This window comes from Haemaphysalis longicornis, unplaced genomic scaffold, assembly GCF_048455015.1.
Source record: "Haemaphysalis longicornis isolate Haplotype H1 unplaced genomic scaffold, Haemaphysalis longicornis Haplotype H1 scaffold_5, whole genome shotgun sequence".
Taxonomy (NCBI): domain Eukaryota; kingdom Metazoa; phylum Arthropoda; class Arachnida; order Ixodida; family Ixodidae; genus Haemaphysalis; species Haemaphysalis longicornis.
Window position 1 is genome coordinate 159,386,237 of NW_027526385.1, and position 8,469 is coordinate 159,394,705.

The following is an 8,469-nucleotide window of genomic DNA, read 5'->3' on the forward strand; positions in this document are numbered from 1 at the left end:
GCTCGAATTGCTACAGCCTCAAGGACAGTGCTCAGAGGGACCGAGTGGCAGCTACGGATTGCCGGGCAATTATGGCCACATCGCCAGAAGAGTGTGTGCAGCCATCCCTGTGCTTTCTGAAGACCATGTAACTATTCAAAAAATTTGTGTGCTTGGAATTCAAATGCGTTTCCTGAACACACATTACACTTTGCTGATTATCGTGCAGTAATTTGTATACATCATCAAGGTTTTTAAGCAGTTCTCTGGAGTTCCACTGGACTATGTTTCCTCTTCCCATTATGAAGTGTTCGGAGCTACTGGACTCTGTTGTTTATGTGTCCTCTTTCGGGGTTGTCACTCTCGTCTTTTTTGGCTTGTCGGGAGGTTTTGGGTCGGAACGCGTTCCTTGCAGTGCACCTCATTCAAGAACGGTCCGACGTTCATTTCATCCTCGGATGCCCTCAGAGCGCCTGAGGGATCAGGCTCCTTCGACCGCGGACCCTTTGGGTGCGCTTTTCCTTGCCTGTAACCGTCGAAGGTTTCAGGAACGCCTCGGATGGTGCAGGCGGTGCAGTGGTGGTGGGAGCTGCCGCTGGTTCCCCCATCTCCATCTCCTCCGGGCCCTCACATAAGGCTTGGGACGGTGGAGCGGAAGTGGAGGATGCAGCATCACTACCACCAGACGTGGTTGTCTCCACAACCGCTCCTGGCTCACCGAGCGGTGCGGAGGTGGGTTGGGCCGCCAGAGGCAACCCGGTGGGGGGCGGGTGCGGGACCACGTCCATCTCGCTGTACTGTGTCCCCGCCAAAAGCAGACGCCGCTCCGCCCCCCGGCGAGCTGCGTCGGCGTACCTGCCCAGAGGGAAGGAGGCGAATCTCTTCCGCGCCTCTGAGAAGGTTATGTTTTCAGTGACTTTTATTTTTATGATTTTCTTGTCGAGTTGAAATTTTTCGCATTTCTTGGAGTAGGCCGCGAGGGGACCCTGGCAGTTTACGCAAAGAAACTGTTCCCCGTTACACTTTTCGCACGGGTGTTCGTGCTCGGCGCATTTCCCGCAGGTAAGTCGGCCGCGACAGGAGTTCGTGCCGTGCCCAAACCGTTCGCACTTGAAATAGCACCGCGCGTTCGGGATGTAACGCCGGATTGGACATTGCACAAAACCTGCATTGATGTATTCCGGAAGGCTCTACTTATCAAAGGTTAGGATGAGGTGCTTTGTGGTTAAGTGTTTATCGTCTCTTCGTATAGGTATTGGTCTGACCGCTGTTACGCCCTGACCACGAAGGCCCTCTAGCAAGTCGGTTTCAGTTTCATTCAGTAGGTCATAGTTGGAGACCACGCCCTGAGAGCTGTTGAGACTACGGTGGGGCGTGACTCGGATAGCAAGATCGGAGATGCTGGTTTCAGAAAGAAGTTTATTTGCCTGATCCTGCCCACTGACCTCGACAAGGATTTCGCCGGTTCGATATTTTTCGGCCATATACGATTGTCCAAGGATACCCTCAAGAAACTTCGAAATAAGAAATACCGACTGTGAAGCAAGAGGTTTTGATTAGTCTACCGATTCCAGATCGATGAACCGAGGATAGTTGTTCGGTTTCGGAGGATTCAAGTTAGGGCGAGGTAGAAAAGACACTTCTGTGCGGCTCCTTTTCGGGGGACGATCACGTTTTGGGGTTTTAGAAAATGCTACATATCATAGTATAGAAGCAGGAGACGGGGGTACTTTCTTCGTCAGCCTTATCCTGATAGCTGAAGAGGTCTCGGAGCTCCCTGCCTGGTAAACAGACAGGGAGCCCATCGCCCGGAGCTTGACCTGGGCTCCCACGGCCACCGTTTGAGGTTTCTACCCTTCACCTTAAAAACACATCTCCATGGTTGGATCCAGCTTATGTATGGGGGCTCGGGGTCCGCGGTGTCGCCAACACCGTCACCAAGATTATTCAAGGTGCCCCGTGGGGGGAGTGGGATTTGTCGTCTGTAGATGTCTGGAAAGTGTGTGCATCATGAGGTGTGAAGTGTCTTGCATGTGATTAGTATGTGAACTACGGATAGGGCCTCACCGCAAGTGCTGCACTGGGGTGTTCAAGATCACGTGAGCAGATACGAGTGCGTTGCATGGGTGTGCCCTATCCGTGGCCTAACAAAGGCGACTGTCTTGTGTCTGTTGTGCGATTCAGCTGTGTACCGTCTCAAGTGTGGCTTTATAAATGTAGTTTGTTGTCTGTTTGTTCACTCCAGTGTGTTTGCCATGTTCTACGCAAGCGTTGTCTAATTGTGTGGCTTGAGGTCTGTATATGGTAGGTTTTTATGTCTACAGTGTTCCTGAGTGCAGCAGCAGTGGCGCTCTCGTCTGCCAACTCGTTCCCAGCGATCCCAGCACGTCGTGCGACCCAGCAGATGAGCAGCTCATGCTTTTGTGCATACACAGACATGATAGTGTTGAATAACAGATTAACTATGTGGTTATTGGGGGGCTTGTGCGACGATAGTGCGCGAACAACACTCAAGGAATCTGTATAGATGATGCAATTGGGAACTTGATTTTCAAGAATGTGTCGTACAATCAGTAAACTTCCATACGCTTCTGCTGAAAAATTGTGGTGTGCACGCTCGTGGTTCTGGCTGCATTGAAATTCGAACCACAAGCAGTGCACGACACCATAGTGGAGGTTTTAGAAGCGTCAGTGTAAAACTCTGCACATGTGTATTTAAACTTTAAAGACAGAAAGTGCTGTAGTATTGCAGCTCGTGGTACCCAATTTTTGTCAAGTTTCATAATTGAAAGGACGCTCAACACAGGACAAACTTTCCATGGAGGTGAAATGTCTGAAAAGGATGACGTCTACACATCTAAAAGCGTAGCGCTCAGATCCGAGACTCGCTCCCTCACACTAAGTGAAAAGGGCAGAGGAACGGATGGGCGATTTACAAACAGCAGAGAGGTGGATGTGTCGTTAAAGACAGGACCAAAGGATGGTTATTCAGCAATGAAATTTAAAAAGCATAAAGCAAGTCCATGTAGGTTCGTTGGTTCTCAAGGCTCCACTTATTACACTCGACGTACAGACTCCCGACTGGGCTAGTGCAAAAATAACCTGATGCGAGACGAAGCCCCATGTGTAGCACTGGGTAAAGCATTCGCAACGCGGTTTTACTCGCCGACCCATATACCACATTGCCATAGTCCAAACGAGACCCAACCAAAGCAGTATAGAGCCGTAGTAGGAGTTCTTTTTCGGAACCATACGATTGGTGGGAGAGAACCTTAAGTATATTCATTGTTTTTATACATTTATGTTTAAGTTCCTTGATGTGTGGAATGAATGTGAGTTTCTGGTCAAACACAACACCTAAGAACTTGTGCTCCTTGATCACATTAAGCGATACGCCATTTAGAGTAATGTCTGGGTCCGGATGGACCCCGCACTTCCTGGAGAAGACAACGGAGGAGCTTTTTGCAGGATTCCATTTAAAACCATTTTTGTCTGCCCAGCCGGCACGTTTCTTGACACCAAGCTGGACTTGAAGAGATTGCAGGTTGAAGTGCCTTCCCAAAATAGTTCATCTTTACTATAAAGAGAGTGCAGCTCAACACGCCACCTTGCAGCCCGCCATTTTCTTGTACATGAACCTTTGAGAGTGGACAACCGACTCTTACTCAAAACGTTCTCTCTGACAAGTAACTAACAAGGGTGTTTAACATGTTAACCGAAACTCCGAATGACTTGAGGGCACTAAGGATCCCATAAAGCCACGCAGTGTCGTAAGTCTTCTCTAGGTCGAAAAACACAGTTAACCAATATTGCTTGTGCACGAAGGCATCCCTGATCTACGAGTCAAATGCTGCCAGTTGATCGTTCGTCGATCGCGCCACCCTGAAGCCTGCCTGGCAGCTATCGAGAAGACCGTTGAACTCAAGGAAGTACACTTGCCTGCGATTGATCATCTTCTGGAAGAGCTTTCGCAGGCAGCTCGTCAGGGCTATAGGACAGTAACTTGAGGGGGACGACGGGTCCTTTCCCTTCTTCAAGAAATCAACTACTATGGCCTCCCTCTAAGAGTGTGGGAATGTGCCCCGAAAGCCATATTTTATTATATAGATGTAGAAGTGTTTCAAGTGTGTCGACGTGAAGGTGTTGTATCATTGTATATGTGATGTTGTCTGGGCCTGGAGCTGAGGGTTTACACGTGCTCACAGCAGCCATCAGCACATGTAGTGAAAACAGGGAGCTGTAAGAAGTCTGTGATTTGTTGTTGTCGTGTAGGGACTTCTTTTCACTAGACTATTTATACTTCAAGAAGGTGTTCGTGTAGTGTGCTCAACTGGACACGTGTTGTAGTGTTGTGCGAGTGTGTTACCCTGGTCTTCCAGTGTGCCCCCTGTTGCACTGACCAGGGACCGGCTGTGTGTCTCTTGGCCTTTGAGTTTATGTATACGTGTCCATACCTTCCGTGTGTCTGTGTATGAGTTTATGGATGTTATGGATGAGCGCCAACTATCTTTTTTTGCCTCACGGCGCAGACATTTTTCCAAACGCCTTGGTCTGTTCGAACAAAATAAGGTTACCCGAGGTTGGGTACGACGAAGGATACCCCACGCCTTGTTCTGGGCCTCTCGCGGTCGCCTACAGTACTCATTCCCCCACGGCCTCCTATGGTTGCGCGGGACACCAGAGGCGTGGGGAATGGACTCCTCTGATTGCGCGGGGCACCAGAGGCGTGGGAAATGGACTTCTTGGCTTCGTCGAGGTTGTGCGCCGTAAGGAGTTGGGCAGCTTCATCTATGTGCAGGCGTGTTGTGGATGTGTAGTGTAGTTTATATGTCTGGGTAAATGTATTCCAGTTTGCCCCCTCTTCATTTTACCTGTTCTTCGAAGATTGACAGCTTGGGCCTTTACCTATATATGTTAATAAGGTGGACAAGTGGTCACCGCCATATGGCTCGTGCCCACATCCCACTTAAGACATTGAAAGTGAATTCCAGAACCAATAGCCAAGTCAAGATTTGTGTATGCATTGAGTCCTAAGTTGTGGTATGTAGGCTGTTTTTTTGTTTAACAGGCATGCTCCCCAAGATGTTAGGAATTTCTCTATCAGGCGACCTCGGGCATCCGTACGAGAAGTGCCCCAATGTAAATTGTGTGCTTTAAGGTCGCCTATTAGAATGAAAGGTACAGGTCTCTGATCTACAAGTCCTTCGAAATCTGAGCTCAAGAGCTGGAAGTCAGGAGGGATGTAGAGAGAGCATAGTGTTATAAGCCTAATAAAGATTATGGTTCGGATGGCCACACCCTCTAGGATTGTCTGCAGATGGACAGTGTGGTATGCCAAGGATATTCAGGCAATGATAGCCACACCACCTACAGATGTGTCGCCACCATCTCTGTCCTTCCTAAATACCATGTAACTAAATACCATGTGTGCCTGGAGACACATCACTCATGGCTGATTGGGAATGCAATAACTCATAGACATCATCAAGATTTTTAAGAAGGCCTCTGCAGTTCCACTGCATGATTTTTTCTCTCCTCATTACTGAAGCTTAGCGCTACAAGAATGTCTGCGTATTTATGTGTCTACATTCGGGTCTTGAACTCTAAGGAGGGCTTTTTGGCCTTCTCTACTGACCTGAACGCCAGAGCCCGTTCCTTCCGCTGTGTGCACGCCGGAACGGCTCGACGTACATGTCGTCATCTGAAGGCAAGGGGGTGCCCAGCGGACTGGGCCCCTACACTTCGTACCCTTTCGTGTGTCCTTTTCCTGCGCTGCCAGTGCCGAGGGCGTGGGGAGCACCACAGATGGCACAGGCAGTGACGTAGAGGCGGGGTCGCTGCGGCTTCTTGCGTCTCCATCTCCTCCATGCCCTCACGTATGCTTTGGGCCGGTGGAGAAGAGGACGTGGATGCAGCGGCATCCCCAACCGACATGGTGGCCACGACAGCCGCTGCTTGCTCAGCGAGCGGTGCGGAGGTGGCTTGGGCTGCCCTGGGCAGCCCGTTGGAAGTTGGGGGCAGGACCAAGTCCGACTCGCGTTACTGGGTCCCCGCCGACACCAGGCGCCACTCCGCCGCCCGGCGAGCTGCGCCGGTGTACCTCCCCAGTTGGGAAGAAGCGAACTTCTTACGCGCTTCTGCGAAGGTGATGTTCTCTGTAACTTTCATGTTAATTATTTACTTTCCTTGTTTGAATTTCTCATGTATGCGGGAGTACGCCGCGTGCAAGCCCCCGCAGTTAACACAGGTGAAGGTGGTGGAGTTGCAATAATCTGTAGGGTGGTCCTGTGCGGCGCATTTGGCACAGGTCGTTTTGTTGCGGCAAGACTTTCTACCGTGCCCGAACCGCTGGCATTTGAAGCAGCAGCGCGGGTTTTGTATGTACAGTCGGAGTGGACGTTGTGTAAAGCCTGCATTGACCAACTCGGAGAGTGTTGAGCAGTCAAATGTCAAGATCAAGTGTTTTGTACGGATATCGGTGTCATTCGGACGCATGGTTATCCTTCGCACTGCCGTCACGCCCTGGTCTCGAAGGCCCTAGGGCAGATCTGTCTCTGTTTCGTTCATCAGATCATGATCGTAGATAACGCCCTGGGAGCTGTGGAGCGTGCGGTGGGACGTGATCCTTATGTCTGTATCTACAATGCGGGTTTCTTTGAGGAAGTTGATAGATTGCTGCTTGTTCAGCTCTATCAGGATTTCCCCTGTTTTGAGTTTCTTGGCTTTGTATGATTTGCCGACAATGCCCTCAAGGAACTTCGATATCATAAAAACAGACTCGGCAGTGACGGGGTTTGACTGGTGAAGAGATTCCATTATTATAAAGCCGGAGAAATTGTCAGGTTTTGGAAATATCAACTCTGGCTAGGGAGGAAAGGATACTTCAGTGCGGCCCCTTTTCGGGGCCGATCACGTTCTGGGGGGGGGGGGGGGTGAATTATCCATATGGCATAGGAAAAAGCAGGGAACGGGTGTACTTTCGTCGTCAGCCTTATCCTGACAGCTGAAGAGGTCCCGGAGCTCCCTGCCTGGTAAACGGACAGGAAGCCCATCCGCCGGAGCTTGACCTGGGCTACGGCGACCACCATTTAAGGTTTCTCCCCTTCACCTTAAAACCCATCGCCATGGTTGGATCGAGCTTATGTTTGGGGGCTCGGGGTCCGTGGTGTCGCCAACACCGTAACCGAGATTACTCAAGGGTCCCCGTGCGGGGCATTATTAATAATAATCAATAAATCAACGAATCAATCAATCAACCTTTATTTTCGGTGCCCAAGAACAACCCTAAGGTCTTGGTACTGGTGCACTATATACAAACATTCATAAAAACAAAATAAAATCAAGACAACACAACACAATAAACCATATGTAAAACAGAAGCAATAAATTAAAAATAGTTACAGAGATCCCAGTATACAAAACAGCAAAAAAGGAAGCCTAGTGTTTGATGCCGTGACACTCGGCCAGCAAAACGTTGAAAGCACGTGAAAAATTGAAAATACACAAGAAAATACTCAGTTAACATGACGGACATAGATTATGCCCATAAAAAGAAGGTCTTGTAACGAAAAGTTAGGAAGTTTCAAAATGGAAAAAAGAAGTTCAGTGTTACAACCACTGACACTTTAACCTAAAGAAATTCAAGCAACACAAAACCATGAAAAGTGAAAAACAAACAAGCAAGACGATGATTTGCATAAAATAAATACGGCACATAAATTTCGAATGACATAACGGCACTTAAGCTACAACAGTTTTCAATTCATTAGCGAACAAAGAAAAAGAACTCTGGAATATATCAAGACGAACAGAATATATATTATATGCACTTTGTATTCTGCAGATGGACGAGCGTCGTCTACTTAAAGCATCTGTTCTGAAAGTTCGAAAAGTTCGAAAAAGTTTGTTCGGCAAGTTGACATTGGTAAGTGCAACCAAGTCATCACACCATATATCAACATGAAGAAGTTTAAAAGAAAGATAATATCAGCTCGCATTCATCGACACCAAAGGGAAGGAATACTATTCAGACAAGACATGCTGCCGTTTGTGTCTCCTTGTACATGACGGAAACGGTGCTTAAAGATAGAAAGGAACTTAATTTGAACCCTTTCGATACGGTCACAGTAAAGATAGTTGTGGTTCGTTTCCCCGAAGTTGTGTTCACCTTATGGGGCGAAATTGCCGAGACTTGCGTTGACATTGCAACGCTACATGGTCTGGATCATCTGCAGAGGGGACTGGAAGTACGCGAATGCACTCCCCTGCTTTCAAAATGTTGCTTGGGGAGGCTAGTATTGAATTGCCTCCGAGATTTAATACCGCCACGACGGACGTGAACGTTCCCGTTCACCCGTCCTGTTTTATCGGAGGTGTGTGTCTGTGTGTGCTGCGTTTGCACTCGACGAGATGCCTTGATTGCTCGATCCGTGCACCGAATGGAACTTTATGTGCACCGCAAGTGAGCTGAAGCAGAGCTGAACATTCTCG